Genomic DNA, 22,116 nt, shown 5'->3' on the forward strand with positions numbered 1-22,116 from the left:
GCTGACCCCCCTCTGGACTTCCCAGTCACGTGAGCCAGTGAAACCGCTCCTTTTCTTTAGCTAGTTCCAAAGGGGTTATTTCACACAACTCACTGCAATGTTGAAAAGAACCTAATTAAAAAAATATAAACTTCCTTTAGACGACGTTCTCCTTCCTCAAGTTTCTTTTATTAAAGAATATGTGTGATTAGAATAGAATGAGTCCATTCAGTGTTAAGCTATTGCAATTATTTCAATATTATTAATAAGAGAAAGAAACCTAAATGGTGTAAGTTATATATGGTTTAATATAAAACATGTCTATTCGGAAGTAGGGCATGATTTCACCAATATTCTAACCATCACATTAAAACAAGCCATCTTCTAATGGGCCTTCACTACTTTTTCCAACATAGGGTGTTTTCAAGCATCAGGAGCGTGGGCCAGTGTCCAGAGCGAACATTCTCCTTACTCTCTTTGATCAGAGCACCTCCAACCAGCCGCAGACTTCAGGTCTGTTCTCCACCTAAAGACCAGCCAACAGGAGACTGGAAAGGACAAGCAGGAGTCTTCAGTCCTGGGTCTCCCAGGTGGTAGTCTAGTACTTTTACTGTCAGGGGTGTTGTGTCCATTTAATTCAAATTTACATTTCTCACATCTGCTTTACATGTATACCCCTATATGTGAAAGTGCTTCCTAACTGCCACTGCAAAGATAATTCAAGCTGTAAATATTTACTAAGTGTGCATAAAACAGCAGTTTGGCCTGAGATGGTCAATGAAGGGGGATTAGAACATTGGGCTCCCCTCTGGCTCCGTTGCTAATTCTTGTGTAACCTTAGGCAGGTCATTTAAAATCTCTGTGTTCCAGGGCTGCACTTAAGAAAAGGAGATGCTAATCGTTATTGGCCAGCACTCCATAAGTAAAATTACTGAGGACAATACATGCTATTCAGAATGCAAATCAAAGAGAATGCATCTCATTGAGACTGCATATCTATTAGTTTTTCTTTCTTATTTTTTTTAAAGGAGGAGTGGTGGAGGGAAAGTGATCTATCCTTTCTGGTTTGAGGGAAAACAAAACTTTATTGTTTCAAAAATTTTATCATTTCAACAAAACTTTATTGTGACCGCTTATGGTTGTCACTGTGGTAAGAAGGCAACAATGTGAATATAGTAGCCAGGCTTGAAATTCCCCTCAGAGAAGACCACAGGAAAGGTGGATGGCAGAGCGATTGTAACAGCGTCTCCAAGACACTGGTTAGCCCTTTTGTTCTTGAAAAGAATGAGCAGGAGCTTGAGACAGGACGTGAGTGTTGAAGGTGATTCTGTTCCTTACTCCTGTGACTTTAAACAAATCATTCCACCTTCAAGTGTCAGGTTTTCGTAATAGTGAAACGAAAACGATAATGCTCAAACTGAGGTGTGTTGAAACAGTTATATATGAGCACCTAACAAAAGGCACATAGAAGCAGCCTGATGAATCCTGGGTTTTCTACCTCCTCCCGTTTATTCACTTACTTGGACAGTAATTTGGCAGTAGGACAGCAGATAAAGCAACCTCCATGTTTTGCTCTCAGTGAGCACACTCTCAGCCGGCAGTCAGCCCTTCACTGAACCCCTCATCTGTCCACATTTAGACTTCAGAGAAATGTTTCAGATTTATATTAGCCCTTTACATCAAGGAACAAAAACATATACAAGGAAACAGTCAAGGTCTGTAATTTAAACTGTTTGGGGTGAAAGTGTTATAAGCTTTCTCATGTCCACAAAATCTAGGTATCCTCCCTCCCCCTCTAAAAAAGAGCAATTTAGTGATGATCTGGGATGACCTAGATAGAAGAATTTTGAGTTATAAATAATTAAGGACTGCACTGTTGCCTCAATTGTTTCACTTTTGAGGACGGAACATATGTCAAAGCAGTTTTATGAGAGGAAATCCAATTTGCACTGGCAAAGAATCTCATAATGCAAGTAAGAGGACCCCAATAATCAGTCTGCATGCAATCTCACAGTTGCAACATCATAGGCATAGAGAAAGGACTAATCTGGTCCCCAAGAAACTTGTGTTTTGCTTTCCTCAAAGCAGTAGTTCTCAAGTTTTTTCGGAATCAATTTCCAATGACAAAAAATATTTTATGACCCACTGAACTGATCTGTTTGTACCAGCCATTGCATTAAAATCTAATCAGAGGTGTAGGGGGTCATGGTGCAATTTTCATGAAAGTTCCTGGGAACCTCAAGAGTAAAAGATTGATCTAGGAGCAAGAAAACACTCCCAATCATGATAATAATTCCTTAGTTTGCAAGTGCTTTGAATGGTACCAATACTTGCATGTTATTTATTTTTTCATGACAACCATGTAAAGTGTTAGTATTGCTCAATACATGCAATACCATGAGATAGGTATCAATTATTACTGTATTTCATCACTTCTAAGAGGCCAAAGGTTAGACTCTGCACCTTTATATTATGTACTGCCCAGGAAGAAAACAGAATGCTGTCAACTAAACCAAAACACATCATAACCATAAAGCAAAATAAAACAAAAGATCACACCTTTCTAGATATGTTAATGTGCAAAAGAATATGTCTTGAGACTGACGAACTATAGACTTTCCCTTTCACAAATGAGAAAATGTATGCATTGTTCAGGGTCTGGCTGCTGATGGAGACTGAAGCCAAAGGCATCACTTACACTCAGACCTTCTGACTTTAACCCACATAGACTGCACTCAAACAGACCTTCTATTTTGAAGATGATCTTGGAAGATAAAAGCCTCCCACCACTTCAGAAGGAAATTATTTATCATGATGGGTGGCATTTTTAGTAAGAAGCAGCAAATTATTTTCAAAGGGAAACATGCATGGCTGCCCACCTCCTGTCTTCACAATATACTGCATTAATATAGTATAGGTACAGTCAATCCTCATTATTCATGGCTTCCATATTTGCAAATTTCCTACTCACTAGAATTTATTGAAACCCCCAAATCAATATTTGTGGCACTTCCTTACCCATCTGTGGACATGTACAGAGCAGCAAAGCTTTTGAGATGCCTGATGTCCAACTTTCCCTCTGAGGCAAATACCTTCTTGTTTCAGCTCTCATACTGTAAATAAGTGTTCTCTTCATGGTCAATTTAGGGCCACATTTTTTGTATTTTTGTGCTTTTTCTTTATGATTTTGATGTTTAAGATTGCTACCAGGTGTAGTTCTGAACTATCTAGTGCTCCGATGAACAAGAAGGTTGTGATGTGCCTTACAGAGAACATGGGTGTTAGATCAGCTTCGTGCAGGCAGAAGTTACAGTGCTTCTGGTTGTGAGTTCATTGTTAATGAATGAACAATAGATACTAAATAAGGTGCCTTTATACAGAAACCCACATAAAACAAGGTTATATATTGGTTGACTGATGAAACTGTTGTAACAGAGGCTCACAGGAACCTAACTGTGTTTCCTAGGAGCAGTTAACATCCACCAATGAGAATGGACTGGTTTTCAATGTTAAAGTGTCAAAAGGACCATTTCTTCTGTTGCTAACTTACCAGCCATTCATTTTTTCATGACTAAAAACCAGGTGAGAAGTCAAGTCAGAGGGATAATCAGGAGTTTTATATACGTGTATGTCTGTGTACACACACACACACACACATATGCACGCACACACACAAACACACATATTAAGTAGACAAAAAAAATATGCCAATGACAAGATCAGGAGGGAAATACAGAGCAATAGTATGATAGTGGTGGTGAGAATATAGGTTTTCAAAATTCTTTTGTTAACATTTTTAATTGCTGGCATTCCTTTGGAGGTTTAAGTGTTAAAGACAATGGTGTCAGGAAGGGGAGGAAGCAGCCCCCAACGGCAGCGGTGGTGGTGGCAAGACGGCCCAGGTGACCACTGGGAGGTGGCTCACCTCAGCGATGGCCTGCCTTTGGAGAGCTTCCTTGGCTGTGGAACAAGCTGCCTTGATTGTAGAGGAAGCACGGAGCTCCACATAAGCTCTTTGACCTTTCTAGGCTTTTCTTTAAAAAGTCAATGAAAGAAATAGGAGGAGTAAGAGATGGAGGAAGAGTGGGGAAAATGAGTCTGTGGTCTTAGTGTTTTCTTGCTGAGGATGGGAGCTTTGGCAAGCACAAAAACATACATCTCTGCTAAAAACAAGGTTACTGGAGATTTGTTTTAAGCCCTGATGTGATATTAATGTTAAAGAGCCACCAGTTACAGAGGGACCACCTTGCCTCTGTAACCCTGAAAAATATTAAGGGAGAAACAACCAATGAGGCTGTACCATTACAGAAATACCGTGCCCCCTGGTTTGCACATGAAAACTGCCCATGACTTAAAGAAGGATGTGGAGGGCCTTGGAAGGCAGTTTGTTTCCTTGTGGCCAGTGACTGATTTTCCACAAAATTGTGTATTGGCTAATTCTCACAAGAGGTTTTGAAAATGAAGCTAGGGTTTCAGGTTCAACTCACATGAGCTGCTTTTATTTGACAGTCTTTGTTTTCTCCAGTCCTGGCGGCAGTCCTTCCGGGGCCTTCCTCAATCCCTGGCGGTGGCTGACGTCCAGCCGTTGTTCGGGATAAAAAGGTTTTAGAAGGCCGGCTGTTCTAATTGGAACTTGCACCTGCAGACCCCAGCTCTGGAGGCGGTGCTGCTGTGTGTGTGTGTGTGTATGTGTGTGTGTACATGCACACACATGCATTTGATTTCCTCCATGAACACTAGGACACTGCACAGTTTGTGGTCCGAATATGCTGGAGGGGGTCCAAGCTGCTTGGCCACTTTGTTCTGGCCACTTTGTTTGGGAGAGGGACCCTCCTTTCTCTACTGTCTAAGGAGGGGTTTTTAGCCATGCAAATATATCCAGTGTATATTGACCTAATCTCTTCTGGCTCCGAGAGAACTTACCCAGATAAAAGATGCCCTGTAGGTAGAATGAGAGGGTGCCACAGCAGACCTTTCACCCACCCATAGGCTGTTGCATTTTTTATGAGTTTCTCACACTTCACTCTAGTAACACTATCCAGGCAGTGCTGAAGAGCATTGGCTCCAACCTTTGTGCTCAGCCAGAGGAGAGGAAATGTAGAAGTCAGCCAAGTGGGTTAATTAATGATTGTGCCTCTGCCCCCTAGCTCCAGAGCTGTATCCTAGTGTGCGTATTTAGTGTGTGCAATCTGATGGATTTCTGCATCTTGATATGCCACCACACATCGGGATAATCATCACCACAGTCGAGATAATAAGCATGTCCATCACCCCCAAAGTACCCATGTGCCCTGTGTATTCCCCCTCTCACTCCTCCTTCCATCACCACTTCCCAGGCAACCCTTGATATGAATTCTGTAACTATAGATTATTTATACTTTCTAGAATTCCTGTATAAATGGGGTTAGACAGCATAATTCTTCTTCTTCTTTTTTTATTTTTTTGGTCTGGCTTTTTTCAGTCAGCATAATAATTTTGAAATTCATTCATATTTTATCAACAGTTCATTCCTTTTTACTGCTGAGCTGTACTCACTGTATGGATGTACCACTGTCTATTCACCTGTTGATAGGCATTTGTGTTATTTCCTTGGGGTGATTACAAATAAAGCTACCATGAATATATGTGTATAAATCTTTGTATTGATATGAGCTTTCATTTGTCTTGGGTAAACGCTGAGGAGTGCGATGTCTGGATTACATGATGGGTATTCATTTTACTTTTTACTGGCAAACTGTTCTCTAAAATGTTTGTACCATTTTACCTTCCCACCACCAGTCCAGTTCCTACATAGCCTTTCCAACATGTGGTATAGTCAGTCTTTTTAGGTTTGGCTATTCTGGGAGGTGGATAAGGGTATCTCATTCTGATTTTAGTTTGCTTTTCCCTAACGACTAATGATGTTGAGCATCTTTTCCATGTGTTTATTTGTTATCTGTGTATCTTCTTTTGGCAAAGTGACAGTTCAGATCTTTTGATCATTTCTTAAATTGGCTTGTCTATTGTTTCATGGTTGAGTTTGAGAGATCATTATACATTTTCCCAGGGATGGTTTTTACTTAAAGAATTATCCTGGAATGTAAGATAATGCATAGAAAGTTTCTGTGGAAATTTCACACTAAACAGAGAATAAGCATATGTTTGGAGGTCCAGGGCCTTGTAGCTCTTGTAGATCACACTCCTGATGTGCTTACTCTGCTTTATAATGATGAGAGCAGGCCATGAGAGAAGTTAAGACAGACCTAGGCCGCATCTACTTTTGGAGGTTTTGGGGTACTAAAAATGAAAGAAATTCCAAAATAAACATATGAAAAGCATGATATATTTTATATGTATAAATCGAACAAATTTTGACCATACACAAAAATTCAGTATGTATATAACATTGAAGATTTTAAATTTGAGGCCCAATATGGGGCCTGAGACAAAGGGCTCCCCTGAGCATTGGCCATCTTGTGATAGGCCATGAGAGACCAGCACCAGCTCGGGGCACTTCTCATATACTCCATATGCCCCTAAAGTCATATCTGGCATGGTTACTGTCTAACTATTTATGCTTGGGGGTCAGATGAATGCTACCAAAGAAAGGACCATTTCCCAGATATACGAGTTTCCTGCCAGAACAGTGATGCTGGGAAGGCCACTGATGGTCCTTAGGTTTTTTTGGAAGGACCCCCTTGCTCCACCCACCTGCAAGCCTGTGGGGCCTGTGACCTCCTTTGGACTAGTTAGAGTCTTGGTCTTTTCCACTTGGTCTGAGGTCAGAATGGTGCCATGACTATGAGAGGGGATGCTTCATTTGAAAGATTCCTAGAGAACTCCTAGCCATACCCACAGAAGCTCTGAGGATTTTCCCTGTCACCTCTGTGGGACTTTATAATCTCCTTTTATCCCTGGCTGTATCTAGTGCAGTGGTTCTCTATATGGGGAAGCTTTTCCCTCCAAGGGGCATTTGGCATTGTCTGGAGACTTTTTGATTGTCAAAACTCAGGAGATGTTACTGGCATCTAGTGAGTAGAAGCCAGGGATGGTGCTAAGTAGACTATAATGCAGAGGCAGCTCCCCACAACCAAGAATTATCCAGTCCCTAAATGAATTCAGTAAAGTGGCAGGATACAACATTAATATACATAAATCTGTTGCATTTCTTTACACTAATAAGGAACTATTTTAGAAAGAGAAATTAAGAAAACAATCTCACTTGCAATTACATCAAAAAAAATAAAGTATCTAGGAATAAACTTAACCAAGAGGATGAAAGACTTGTACTCTGAAAACTGTAAGACATTGATGACAGAAATGAAAGATGACACAAATAAATGGAAAGATATACTGAGCTCATGGATTGGAAGAATTAATATTGTTAAGATATCCATATGCTATGCAAAGCAATCTACAGATTCAGTGTACTTCCTATTAAAATATCAAGGACATTTTCCACAGAACTAGAAAAATAATCCTAAAATATGGGTGGAACAACAAAATTCTGAACAGCTAAAGCAATCTTTTTTTTTTTTTTTAGATAATTATTTTTTATTGAAGGGTAGTTGATGCACAGTATTACATTACATTAGTTTCAAGTGTACAACACAGTGATAAAACATTTATATACATAATTCTAGGTTCCAGCTATCACCCTACCAAGCTGTTACAATATCTTGAATATATTCCTTATGCTATACATTACATCCCGGTTACTTATTTATTTTACCATTGGAAGTCTGTCCTTTTTTTTTTTTGTGAGGGCATCTCTCATATTTATTGATCAAATGGTTGTTAACGACAATAAAATTCTGTATAGGGGAGTCAATGCTCAATGCACAATCATTAATCCACCCCAAGCCTAATTTTCATCAGTCTCCAATCTTCTGAGGCATAACAAACAAGTTCTTACATGGAGAACAAATTCTTACATAATGAATAAGTTACATAGTGAACAGTACAAGGGCAGTCATCACAGAAACTTTCGGTTTTGCTCTAAAGCAATCTTGAGAAAGAAGAACAAAGCTGGAGGCATTACAGCTTGCTGATTTGGAACTATATTTCAAATCTTTAGTATCCCAGACAGCCTAGTACTGGTACAAAAACAGACATACACATCAATGGAACAGAATAGAGAGCCCAGAAATAAATGCATGCTTACATGTCTAATTGATCTTTGGCAAAGGAGGCAAGGATATACAAAGTGGAAAAGACAGTTTCTTCAATAAATAGTGTTGAGAAAACTGGACAAGTACATGCAAAAGAATGAAACACTACTTTGTTATCAAAAATAAATTCAAAATGGAAAAATGACTTAAATGTAAGACTGGATATTATAAAAATCCTATAAGAAAACATAGGAAGTAAGCTCTTGGACATCAATTTCAGCAATATTTTTTTTGGATGTGTTTCCTCATTCAAAAACAGTGAAAGCAAAACTAAACAAATGGGACTACATTAAATAAAAAAGCTGCTGCACAGCAAAGGAAACCATCAACAAAACTAAAAGAAACCTACTGAATGGGAGAAGATATTTGCAAATTGTATAACTAATCAAGGGTTAATATCCAAAATATATAAAGAACTTAGTTCAATATCAAAAAAGCAAATAATCCAATTAAAAAATGGGCAGAAGACTTGCAGAGACATTTCACCAAAGAAGACATACAGATGGCCAACAGACATGTGAAAAGATGCTCAACATCACTAATCATCAGGGAAATGCAAGTCAAAACCACAATGAGATCTCACCTCACACCAGTCAGATTGGCTATTATCAAAAGACAGGAAATAACAAGTGTTGGTGAGAATGTAGAGAAAAGGGAGCCTTCAAGCACTGCTGGTGGGATGCAAAATTGGTGCAGCCATTGTGGAAAATAGTATGGCAGTTCCTCAAATAATTAAAAATAGAACTACAATACAATTCAGCAATTCCACTTCTGGTAATTTACCTGAAGAAAGCTAAAACACTAATTCAAAAACATATATGCACTGCTTTGTTCATTGCAGCTCTATTGTAACAGCTAAGATACGGAAGCAACCTAAGTGTCCATTGACAGATGAATGGATAAAGAATATGTAGTATGTATGTATGTTTATATACAATGGAATATTACTCAGCATGAAAAAGAATGAAATCTTGCCATTTGCAACATGATGGATCTCATGGGTATTATGCTAAGTGAAGTAAGTCAGATGGAGAAAGACCAATATCATATGATTTCACTTACATGGATGGGATGGGTGAAATAGGGGAAGGGAATTAAAAGGTATAAATTCCAGTTGTAAAATAAATAAGAGATGGGGATGCAATATAGAGCATAGGGGATATACTTACTAATATGTAACAACTTTTATGGTGACAGATGGTAGCTAAATTTATCATAGTGATCATTTCATAATGTATAAAAATGTTGAAGTATTATGTTGTTTTCCTTAAACTAATATAGTATTGTATGGCAGGTATACTTCAGTTTAAAAATCAAAATCAAAAAGAATTACCCAACCCCAAATGCCAGTGTTGGAGAGGTTAAGTAACCTTGATCTTGATGATTTGATCAGTTGTCAACCAGAATCAACAGAGAATATGACAGATGCAGATTCTGAAAAAGGAGCTCTTTGCTCCTTAAGAGACAAGCACGACAGTACACAGTACGGACTTAGCCAATTGGTCGGGAAGCTTGGGGAGCCGTGGAGAGGTGCTGCCCAGGACCTCCTGGTTCTCACCACCTTCCTCTCCCTCTCCTCTTGCCTCCTGTTAAGAGCTCTGGAGTGCACCCAGCCTGGTTTCAGACCCAGTCCGGCTGCGTGGTGACTTTGGGCACCTTACTTAACCTCTTTTCAATCTCACGTTCTCCACCTAAAGAATGGAAATACCATAGTACTTTTCAGAATCATGAAAATTAAACAAGATAAGCCAAGCCAAGTGAAGAGTTTGACAGTGTCCAGCACATGAGAGCTCAGGGAGTGTCTGTGATCATTATTCCAGGAATTGAGCACCCGCTGAGCACAGAGCTCCTTGCCCGGTGTGTTTCCTAGCCACTTGTGCCAGTTGGTGACAAATCTTTATTAGTCTACAAAAACACTTTTTCTAAAAGTCTTAATAACAATAACCCTCACTGCTCAGAAACAAAACTTGAAGGGACTATTAACTCCTGGGTTCTGTACTTCATGTTAGTGATAAAGGAAATGAATGAAAACTGATTTAATTTAAAATAATGTATTGAGGTATTTATGTATGTGTGTAGACATATGCCTATATGTTTGTTTATGGCCCATGGAAAGAAATGTACACAGTGAGGCTTGTCAGAAAACATAGCACTACCTGGGACTTTCGCAGCAAATCCTTGGGAACTCAGGCTATTCCGTTCCAGCACAGCATGGGATTCCATTTCGAGTGACTCGGATGACATCTCAGGTGCGGTTGGTTACTTGGGCAGCACTAGGCCAAGCAGAGACTGTGAGGCTCATGCCAGACTGAGCTCAGGATATATCTGGAAGGTCATTGTTACAAACCCAGAGAACCAGTTCTGTGAGGTTGGTTGCCTCAAAGGGGATATTTAGTCAGAGTGACAGAGAGGTGTGGTAATAGAGTGGAGGAAATCTGGGTAAGGATTACAACCAGCACAGTCAAATGCTCTTGGATTTCAAAAATGTGAGGGAGAAGCAATGCTCTGGCCCTGGTCTGCAGACTCATTTCTTGACAACTGCAGGAGAGCGAGCCCACAAAATCGCCAATGAGCCAAGAGATAATCCAGGTGATAAGGACTCAGCCAGGCAGCAACCAGGCAAAAAATAAGGACAGAAAATTTGGCTTAACTGTATTTTTGCATCTGTTTCCTTGTGGCAGAAGACACCTTTGAAAGAATAGGTATGCTCTGCTCTTGGAATTCACAAATTAAGAATCCTTCAGGGCCTTTGGCAAGAGAATTCTTATGAGGTTTTGGACTCTAGAGCCATAAAAGAGCTCCCTAGGAACACTCTAGAGAACAGGCTAGATTCCCTGACTTTTGGTTGCCAGCCCAGCAGTCTTGTTGTGCAGGGGTTGAATGAATTTCCTTCCCTCAGGTGGGCTGTCCTCAGCATTAAGGAGTCATTGTGCATAACCATCCATGTTTCCCCACTGGGCTATTCCAGAAAATGGAAGGAGATTTATCTACTTAAGTCAAAAGCTTCAAGGGCCACAGAATTGCCTTTTAGTAAAGGGAATGGCTCTCACTGAGGAATGTCACAAAGAACTATGAATTCCACTCTTTACTTTCTGTCTAACCAGCTGAGAATAGGTTTATGGAAAGTGACAGTCATTCTGTCCATTTTTCTCAATACTGTGTGAATCAAGATCAGCAAGAACAAAGGGTCTGTATAGCACCATCTTAACCTCTCATACAACAACCTTCACCAAGTTTAGTTTAGATGAGGAGGTATTCCTTCATCTCTTATCTACGATGCAAAAAAAAATTAAAAAGGAAACAATGGGCGTTTTTGCTTCTCTACTCCTTTTGTTAGTGTCTCAATAAAGGTGTTTTGAATGAATGACTGAACAGTGGGAAATACCATACTTTTGTACATGTGTTGGTAAGGATATTGATTACAGTTTCACTCAGAACTCCCTTTATAAAGCCTGAAATGGTCAGTTTCTATTCCAAGTACAGTTGAGGAAAGCTTTGTATCCATAAAGGATTGGCTTTATTTCTGTCTTTCTGAAAATGCAAATGATTTCATTGGACATATCTCCCTTTTGCTTTAGTTTCCAGGAAGCAACCAAATCTGATGCCAAACTATACTAATCATGAAGGCTCTGTGACATCCATATTTGGTTCTTACTTACTCTGGTCTTGTTACCCTGTTCTTATTTATAGTTCCCCTGTTCCTAATTTTTTAAATTCTTAATTATATTTCCCATCATTTTATTGCAGAGCTCACCTCACATGCCTCCAACTGCCAGACAGGTAGCAGTAAATCACTGAAGTGAGTTATTTAATAGGGCATGGTGTGGACTGTGGCAAACTGAGAGACGCCTTCCCTGCTTACTTATCTGTCTATTTGACTGTAGCCTGTCTTACCTGTGCTATATTCCCAGCATCCAGAACAGTACCTGACAGAACTCTCACTCTATCCACATTTGCTGAGTAAGTGAATTACCAAATAAATGTGGAACCACTGTGGCCAAATTTTCCTGTATTTTAACAGAATTTGAAATTTGGATTTTTAAGTGAAATTTGATATTTAGATGTTGGTGGCTAATCTAAAAAAACTAAAAGCACTGTGCTGACCAGAAATGGATCATGGTAGTATGTGATCACTGTTCTGTTTTCTGGTTGTAGCCACTGCAGTATTTTGTGGAATGTAGTATATAAATAAATAAACACGTCTGTTTTATGGTTTATGAAGCACTGACACCCACTAGTTTTTCACTATTGTTCCAATTTTATGTCTGAGTAAATCAAGGCCCCCACGGAGATTAAATGAACCTCCGAATTTAGAAATGGAGGAATCTGTAAAGGGTGGGAACTGCTCCAGTAGGCAGGGCTGGCTTCCAGGTGTGGGATTCAGGAAAGAGGGGGAGGAAAAGCCCTCTTTGCTCCATTTTCTCTCCTCTTGCTGACCCAGAATCAGAGGTTAGGTGTTCACCTGACATAGGCTGTGATCTTGAATTCAGATTCAGCCTCATGCTGGGTGTGTTTCTCTACCTTTCAGCAAAGAAGGAATCAGCAGAAGACATCAGTGTAGATGCTTTCCAAACTCCTCTCACATACCCCCTGTGGCTCACCCACCACCAGTCAAGAACTGCAAGCTTGAAATTTTTTAGGAGCACACACACACACACACACACACACACATAACTGAATAACCAAATGTACTGCATAGGGTCTCATTAATTTTTGTTTCTTCAATAAGACATTGATCTTATTTGTGGGAGGCAATCTCTTTATATCATTGGTTGGGCTGTAGGCTTGTGATATAGCAGAAAATATCTCAGAACTATCTGTGAAAGTTTGACCAAGTTCTAACCAAGACTTATTTTCTTATTTACTTTAAAGAAGAAATTTTAAAATAAAATTTAAGTATTGAAATTTAGGCCTTTGTCAATTTCTTAGGAAACTCTGAGATGTGGAAAATTTCTCTGTAAATGGTAGGATTTTCCTTTCTATAGTTTTCCTAACCATTTCCCAGAATCACCTTGCTAAGGGAAAAAAGACAGGCTTTAGCTTTATTGGCATTTCTTAATTAATACTTTCAATTGTAGTAAAATACCTCTAACATAAACTTTACCATTTCAACTATGTTAAGGGTGCACAGTTCAGTGGCACCAAGTATATTGATATTATTGCGCAACCATCACCACCATCCCTCTTTAGAACTCTTTTCTCAAGACAAATGCTGGGCATAGAAGCTACAGGGCATAAATATGCAAAGAAATAAAAAGCTAACCATTTCAAACAATAAGGCTTCTCTCTCACTTACCAACTTTACATTTCCCTGTATGGCCCCGGAAGATGACTGGTTAGCCAGAGACGGGTAAGATTCCTCAAGGGAGGAACTACCTAAGACAGCCACAGTCGCAGGGGTCCATCAGGTGAGAAATTGGGGATCAACAGAGGTGAGGCTTAGAACCTCCCCCCCCTGTTCTGAGAGAAATCTTCTGCATCTGTGGATGTTTTATTGCCCTTGTCTAGCTTGGATTAACAGTCTACAGGCACACACCTGATCATCTACATTTGCTCTCTTACAGCACTAAACTAAGTTTTCTACCTTTATCTTGCATTTACCTACCACTTCAGCATTTTATTAAAAATAATAATAATAAAGAGAGAAATGTGGTATCCACATATAAATCAAGTATAAAAACCAAATGAGTATTCATATTTGAACTGACTGTTTATAGTTCATAATGCATGAGCAAAACCGAAAGTTTCTGTGATGACTGCCCTTGTACTGTTCACTATGTAACTTATTCATTATGTAAGAATTTGTTCTCCATGTAAGAACTTGTTTGTTATGCCTCAGAAGATTGGAGACTGATGAAAATTAGGCTTGGGGTGGATTAATGATTGTGCATTGAGCATTGACTCCCCTATACAGAATTTTATTGTCGTTAACAACCATTTGATCAATAAATATGAGAGATGCCCTCACAAAAAAAAAAAAAAATAGGACAGACTTCCAATGGTAAAATAAATAAGTAACCGGGATGTAATGTATAGCATAAGGAATATAGTCAAGATATTGTAACAGCTTGGTAGGGTGATAGCTGGAACCTAGAATTATGTATATAAATGTTTTATCACTGTGTTGTACACTTGAAACTAATGTAATGTAATACTGTGCGTCAATTACCCTTCAATAAAAAATAATTATCTAAAAAAAAAAAAGAACTCTTTTCTTCTTCACCAGCTAAAACTCTATCCCCATTAAATAGTAACACCCCATTCCCATCCCCCACCACCAGTCCCTGGCAACCACCATTCTATTTTCTATCTCTATGTACTTGGTTATTCTAGGTGCCTCTGAGTGGAATCACAGTATTTGTCTTATTGTAACTGGCTTATTTCACTTAATATACTATCCTCAAGGCTCATCCAGGTAGTATGTGTCAGATCTCCTTCCTTTTAAGGATGAATAGTATTCCATTATATGTATATGCCATGTTTTGTTTATTCATTCATCTGTCCACTGACTTTTGGGTTTCTTCCATCCCTTGCCTATTGTGAGCAATGCTTCTGTGAACATGGGTGTACATCTTTTTGAGTCCTTGCTTTCAATCGCTTTGGGTATATACCCAGAAGTGGAGTTGCTGCATCATATGGTATTTCTATTTTTAACTTTTGAGGAATCACCATAGCATTTTCCATAGCCCCTTCACCATATTACATTCCCACTAACAGTACACAAGTGTTCCAAGTTCTGCACATCCTTGCTTACAGTTGTTATTTTATGTTTTTTTTTGATAGCAGCCATCATAATGGGTGTGAGGTGGTATTTCATTGTGTTTTTGATTTGCATATTCCTAATGATTAGTGAGATTGAGAATTTTTTCTTTTTTTTTTTGCTACCTGCAAATCATTTCTTTGAAAAAATGTCTATTTTGCTAACTTTAAAATCAGATCGTATGTTTTTTTATTGTTGAATTATACGACTTCTTCATATGTTCTGGATATTAACCCCTTAGTAGATATACGGTTTGCAAAGATTTTCTCCCAGTCCATGGGTTGCCTTTCACTATGTTGACTGTGTCCTTTGACCACAGAAGTTTTTAATTTTGACTCGGTGTAGGCATACTAGAGCTCCTAGTTTGGCTCCCCTGGTTCTCAGGGTGTGTGGACTATAGGAAGAGGACTGCTGCACAGCTCCAGGGACACTAGGCTAGAATGCCACTGATGAAAGACTGCCAGCTCCTATTTCAAATAGAGCTTTAAGACAGTTTCAAGAATGCCTCCAGTCTCCACCCTTCCACCCCTCACCTCCACAGTCAGGATGCAGAATTGTTTTAGTGATCATTGACTTTCAAGATGACCCTCTATCAGCTTTGGGGTAGCCTAGGTCATGCTAGGTTTGGTAGAACAATCATGACCATTTCTATTGGCCTGGAGCTCAAAGAGTGTATGCAGTGGCCACTCCTAGCAGATCTCAATGAACGAAAGACCTGTAGAAGAGGTCTCCTCCATATAGGTCTTTTTTATAACATCAGGACATCTGGAAGCCAAAACAATGAAAAGATTATGGTGGCCTCCCATCCCCAAAAATAGGCTAAAAGAAAAACAACAGTAAGCCATAAAATAGGCTTACAAAAATGCAAGAAAACTCTGGTTTTTCTCAAGATAATGATTTCAGAGTTTCTTTTGAAATGTTCGAAAACATTCTTTAAATGTCTCTCACTCTTAATCAATGATGTTTTTTGGTGCCTCTGCTTTGTCAGTGCCCTAATCTTTTAAAAATCCATTTATTGGAAAATAATCACACCTAATATTTACATATGCCTTGTATATGTTATGCGTTTTTTCTGTGTACTATGTAAAAGAACTCATTTAATCCTTATACCAATCCTGTGAGGTACATACTATTATAATATCAAGTTTTCGTCCAGGAAACTGAGGCACAGAGCCATAACCTGCCTAAGACCACACAGCTCGTAATTGAAAGGCCAGGATTTGAACCAAGAAAGCCTCTGGCTCCATAGCCTCTTGTTCTGAAGTCTAAAGTCCAGCCTTGTTGGCCTGCCATGCAGGCTCACCTCCACCAGCCTGCACTTGCCTTTCTAGCCCACCACCTTGCTCTGGCACACACCCCCCCAACACTCCACTCCCTTTGGCTCCCTGCCAGCCCTCCCTTACCCCGGTATTCCCTAGTCATTCAGGAGTCCCCATGGGCCCCTCGTCTCTGCCTGCCCCTTCTGGGTTAGGTGCCCTCCCAAGGTGGCCTGTCAAAACAGCTCACATTGCACTGTGCTAGACGGAATTGTAACGTGTGACTCCTGGCTGCTTCCCACAGTGGACTGAGGGCAGAGACCAAGGTTTTAATCTCCAAATCCCATCCTAGCCAAGCACTTGGGTTTAACATCCAGTTTTGAGTAAATAAATGAGCAAGGGCCTGGACTAGAATTTAAGAGTAAATAGTGATTGCCCAAATAGTTTTCACCTTGGAAATGTTATCAGTACCCTGAGCAGTGAGCAGCCCACACTCATACAGATGAGAGCAGTGTTGAATGGAACAGAACCAACAGTGTGAAGCTTGGTCCCTTAGCCTGGCCCTGGGACATGTGCCCTCTCTGCATGGGGGGGTCTGCTCTGCTTCCTGCATATCATGGGTCACAGAGTGACTTCTGAGCTTCTCAAAAATGTCAAAATTAAATGAATGCCTTCTTTCCCTTCCCTTCTCTTCCTAAATAATTCAGTCTTTCAAACCATTTTGTTGGTCTGAGTAAGGTAGTCGTCCATGTAGGGGGTGGAGCACTTAACAGTGTCCCAAACAGGGTGTCACAGCCTAAGCAGGGTAAGGCTAGCCACACAGAAGGCCGGCCTAGTCCACGTGCCAGCGTCTGCATGGGCAGAGGAAGGGATCCCTGGGAGAGGCAGCCTGGCATGGAGAGTCAGAACCCCAGCAGAATGAGCAGGGGAAAGTGGTGGGAGTCAGGATAGCAGCTGGGGACTGACCACATGTATCAAGGACAACAGGAGCCAGGCACTCTAACAGTGTTAGAGAAGGGACTTACAGAGATGGAAAAGGAAAAGACTAGAATGAACCCAGTGGTACTGGATTGGAATGGGGAGTGCCAGTGTGAATTTGTGGTTTTCAATACAGAAATAAACACACACACATACATCCTAGCTCTGTCCACTGATAGAGTCTGAGAATGAATACACCTGGCAATCAGACTTTGGTTTCTAAATCATTCTCCACTAAAAGGAACTAATGACTGACTCCACTAAAAGAAATAGCTGATTTTAAGGCTAGAACATCTGATTGCACCAGGAAATAAGGAAATGCTCAAAGAATGATGGTAACATGTCAAAAGGGCACATTGAAAGTTTGATGAGGAATGAGATATTCACATAACTTCAAAGTACTTCTCTACAGAACACTTATTAATTAAAAAAGGAAGAGGAGTAACTTTACAGTGGGGAACCCTAGCAGACACCACTTTAATCAAGTGATCTCAGTGAAATTTAAAACCACTGCCACCTGATAGGATGCAATGAGAACAGAGCAAGATTTCTGTGATATTCTTGTCAAAGTTGCATAACTGGAACCTAAGCATGAGGAAACTCAGACAAGCCCAAGGTGAAGAATGTTTTCCAGAATAACTGGCATTTTTAAAAAGCATCAAGGTCATTAAAGTGAAGGAAATACTAAGGAATGGGTCCATATTGAGTCAGACTAAGGACAACTAAATGCAACACTGGATTCTGAAAATATTCTTTTGCTAGAAAGGATATTATTGGGACAACTGGCAAAAACGTGAATTGGTCTGAGGATCAAATGATGGTTGTGAATGTCTTTGTTTATAGAAAATGCACACCAAAGTATCTGGGGAAGATGAGGTATTTTGGGCAGCTTACTCTCAAAGGGTTCAGGAAAAATATAGTGGAAAATTCTCCAAACTATACTGCATCTACAACTTTTCTGTAAGTTTTAGATTTCTAAAAATTATATATATACATACACACACACACACATATCTACATGTAATGAATATGTTAGGTTAGAATTATAATGTTTTCCAGACTTTCCAGGGCCCAGGTACCCAGAGGCTGCTTTGGGCAGACAGAGCTTAGAGTGGCTGCTCCAGAAGCAGAATGAGGGAATGAGGGTGTATCTGCCGCATGCTGGTTCTCTGCTGAGGTGCAGGAGATGGGTATTCTCAACTGATGCAGTGAAGAACGGACAGTTCCCCGGATAACGAGATAACACGTGTTATCTGCAGGTGGGTCATGCCAACCATTTAACTTGCCTGAGGAGAAGCCCTCCTGCCAGAACAGGAAGTGGAAACACAGAGGGCCCCTTATCCGCCCACCCAGGGAGTCCATGGGGGTAACTAAGGGCCAACTCTTCAGTGTTCATCTGGCATGTGGATTTTGCAGGGGGTTCCCTGTTCACTTGAGGCCTGGTCCCAAAGGCTAATAATGAGAACTTAAAACCTGTTCGGTGCCTTCAGTGGGTCAGAAACTGGGACAGGTCTTTTATATGGTCTTTTTATAATCATCACAATTGGTTCATCTCAGTGAGTATTGTACCCATTTTCTAGATGAGGAAATGACGGCTCAGAGAGGTTTAGTGACTCTGTCATTGGTATGAGCTGAACTGTGTGCCCCCAAATTTGTATGGTGAAGCCCTAACCCGCAGTATATCAGAGTGTGGCTGGGTCTGGAGACAAAATCTCTGAAGAGGTTATTAAGTGGAAATGACACCATTAGGGTGGGGCCTAATCCAGTCTGACAGGTATCCTTTTAAAAGAAGAAATTTGGACACACAAAAAAACAGGGGTGCTCTTGCACAGTGGGATGGCCAGGTGAGGACACAGGGAAAGGCGGCCACCTGCAAGCCCAGGAGAGAGGCTCAGGAGCAACCCAGTCTGTCGACACCTCAGTCTTGAGCTTCAGCCTCCACAATTGCGAGAAAATACAGTTCTGTTTTTTAAGCCACCTACATTGTGGTATTTTCTTATGGCAGCCCTAGCAGACTAAGACAGTCATACCATATGCATCTGACAGAGGATAAAGTTGGGATTCAAAATAAAATCTTCTCAGGTCTTTTCACTGTCCTACACCCACCTTCTGGGACACAAGGCCTCTACATGAGACCTCCTCCCATCTCCCCAATGGGCTGCCCAGAACATTCACTCCAAAGTACACAGACTTAGCAGATCCTTCCATCAGGATCCCAGAGCACTTATCACACTGCATATAATTAGTTGCACACAACTAACTCACAATGTTTTGGTCTGAACAAATTGAGGGCAGGGCACCTCTTACATATATCCCAACATCTCCACAGAGCCAGGCACATGGTAATTATAATTGTTAGTATTTATTGAGCACTTATTATGTGCCATCAAATGCTTCACATGCATTACCATCTAAACCTTAGGACAACTCCATTGAGATAGGTATTGTAATTATTCCCCTTTACATATCTGAAAACTGAGGTCACAGAGCTAGTGGGTAGTGGAACCAGTATTTAAGTTCAGACGGTTTAGTTCCCAGAAAAGGCTCCTCATCCCCTGCTCTGTTGCCACAGCCTTGCTTTAATGTTCACTGAGCCAACTCCAGCATGGGGAGTGACACTGATCTGAAATTCTCTGCCTCAGTCCGTGCCCACTTTAGGGTAAGCCAGGTGGGAAGCTCCCCTCAATCCAGCATCAGCCCCAAGCCCCTAGCCTCCACCCTGCTATCCCTCAGCACTCCTCAGGCACAGAATCTGCACCTGCCCTGGCACATGACCCAGTGATGGGCCCAGAGGACCTAGTTTATCAACATATGTTGAACTGGATTCAATGCCAGGGATAGAAGTCAACATGGGTAAGTAGCATATTTTACTGGATACTGTGACTATTTTCTGGATTTTCCAGGAGAGTTCCAGTTTCTAAAATTCCATCCTCTCTTCACATCAGTTGCTAGAATATGTGGCAGAGAATGTAGTCTCCTATTTGCTTGAGAAAATAGAGTCACCATTCTACTGAAAAGAGGCAGTAATGGAAACAAGTGTGCTGTCTGTCACTCACCCACCTACATGCTGTTGGGCAAATCACAATTTCTCTGGACCCAAGTCTCTGCATGCGTTAAACAGCAATGGCAAGCCTATTCCTACTGGGAAATGAAACAAAACCTGGGGATGTGTTTGAATACTGACAAAGAATAATGTTATCCAGTCACCATTAATGGGATTGCTTGTTTTTACTGATCTGTCTGGCCAGTAAAAATAAAATAAAAAGCACTTTTTATTATTGAAAGTAAAGGAAGAAGGTTTCCATGAAGACCAGTGGGGGGAAAAAAATGGACATAAAGAGAATAAATGTCCTAAGGCCTTTCTAGAGTGTTTTGAAACAGACATAACTAGGTATTTCTATCTCCCATGTTGTTCTCAACAACTTGGGTGTGTGTGTGTGCGTGCGGGTTAGGGGTAGGGTAGGAGGCCTGGCTGCAGGAGTCAGGGGCAGTTTTAACAAACTCCGTGAGATGTGACCTGGTGGAAGAACCAGGCCTCTTACCTTTTCTGCATTGCGGATCAGTCCTCAGCTGTGTGAGGCCTCAGGGGACAGTCTGTTTGGGAGCTGAGCTCTTCTGACTCAGCAGCAGCCCAAGACAATTTTCTTTTTCTCTCTTATGTTCGTCTTCGGGGCATGCAGGAAAACCACCCTGCCCTGGTGTCCGCAGCTCACCCCCTGCCCCTTCTGCAATGCTTCGCGTAATGCTGATCCATAGCCCTGAGAGCAGCCCCACAGAGCAGCCACTCCTGAGCATCCGGGACAGATCTGCTCTGCTTTGGATGGGGCTGGGGCTTCTTTGAACTTCCTTCTGCTCTTGACAAAGCTGGGATCCTTTTGTTCACCTGTAGGGCTGCCAAGTCAGGCCTACCACACCCCTGGATGTTGTTTTCCTGCAGGCACTGGGAAAATGAGCTTGGAGCCAGGAAAGGGAAATCAACAAGGAAATAAACACAGGGTCACTGCACCTCAGGTCATCACTAGGCCTGAGACACCATCATGCCAGGATCAGTTCCTCTGTAGTTAGGGGCTACTGCCTAGTTGGGCCTCAGAAACCTGGGCATCTTTTTTCTTTTACATATGCCAAGAAGCGTGCACTGAAATCAATCCCAGACCAATCAAGCAATCCTGTTCCATTCCAGTGCCTTGCCAAAACTTTCAAAGATTTTCCATGGGCAGTGTCCCTATAACTGAACATTGGCTAATGCTAGTAGACAAAGAAAAAGAATGAGCAACTTTACAGTGACACTAGTTAAGACTTTTAACTCTAAAGATACAGGATTATTGTTTAAATAAGGATATTTTCTGCTTACTCTGCAACATCAACATCAGCAGCAGGGCCAACAGAGTCTTTGCTGATGTTTATTGTGCACTTAACTGTCTGCCGGGTCCTGTGCTAACTACCTGGCCTGCATTATTTCATTTAATTTTTAACACAATCCTATAATTACCATTCCCATTTTGTAGATGAAAAAAAATGAGGATTCTAGGGATTAAATCACCCCTGAAAAGTGACCCAGCTGGTTGAAAGTATAAAAGTCGCCTTTCTGGAAGTGTGCTTTCCTGCGCCTTGCTTTTCCCAGTGCTCAACTTGAGCACCTCCATCGTCTAACAGCTCTGGTGATGGCTGAAGATTAGCTCTAAACAGAAACATGGTCACTGATTAGTTAGCAGCCTGCCCCCAGAGTTGTGAATTAGAGGACATACGAAAGGCTGGGCACCCCCGCCCCTCTACTCTGAGCGGTGCTGCCGGCTCTCCTCTGGGATTCTAATTTACCCACAAGGAGGTGCCCTGTAAATCTCTTGGCCTTTGGGTGGCTCTGGTCATGGACTGATTGAGTTTTTCCTTCTGACTTTAGGAGCCTAACAGTTCCAAATTCTTTTAATCAAAAATCCACAGGATGAACAACACTAAATTCCTGGCCTGGAAACTTCCACTTAGTGGTAAGATATGG

At 40.9% G+C, this 22,116-nt stretch overlaps 1 protein-coding gene across 4 annotated transcripts in view; it reads right to left on the minus strand.

The window, feature by feature from the left end:
* The window catches only part of LNX1 (ligand of numb-protein X 1), a 170,076-nt gene extending 149,100 nt beyond the window's left edge, over nt 1–20,976 (minus strand). For 2 of the 4 annotated variants that reach the window (XM_036895253.2, XM_036895254.2), the window contains exon 1: nt 20,666–20,974. The gene's annotated coding sequence lies outside the window, so the exon portion shown is untranslated. Of the gene's footprint in view, nt 1–20,665 lie in introns of all 4 variants that reach the window. The other 2 variants (XM_036895260.2, XM_036895258.2) reach the window with 2 other exon arrangements.
* Between the last annotated feature and the right edge of the window lie 1,140 nt (nt 20,977–22,116).

Source organism: Manis pentadactyla, chromosome 5 (genome assembly GCF_030020395.1).
Source record: "Manis pentadactyla isolate mManPen7 chromosome 5, mManPen7.hap1, whole genome shotgun sequence".
In the NCBI taxonomy this organism is placed as follows: Eukaryota; Metazoa; Chordata; class Mammalia; order Pholidota; family Manidae; genus Manis; species Manis pentadactyla.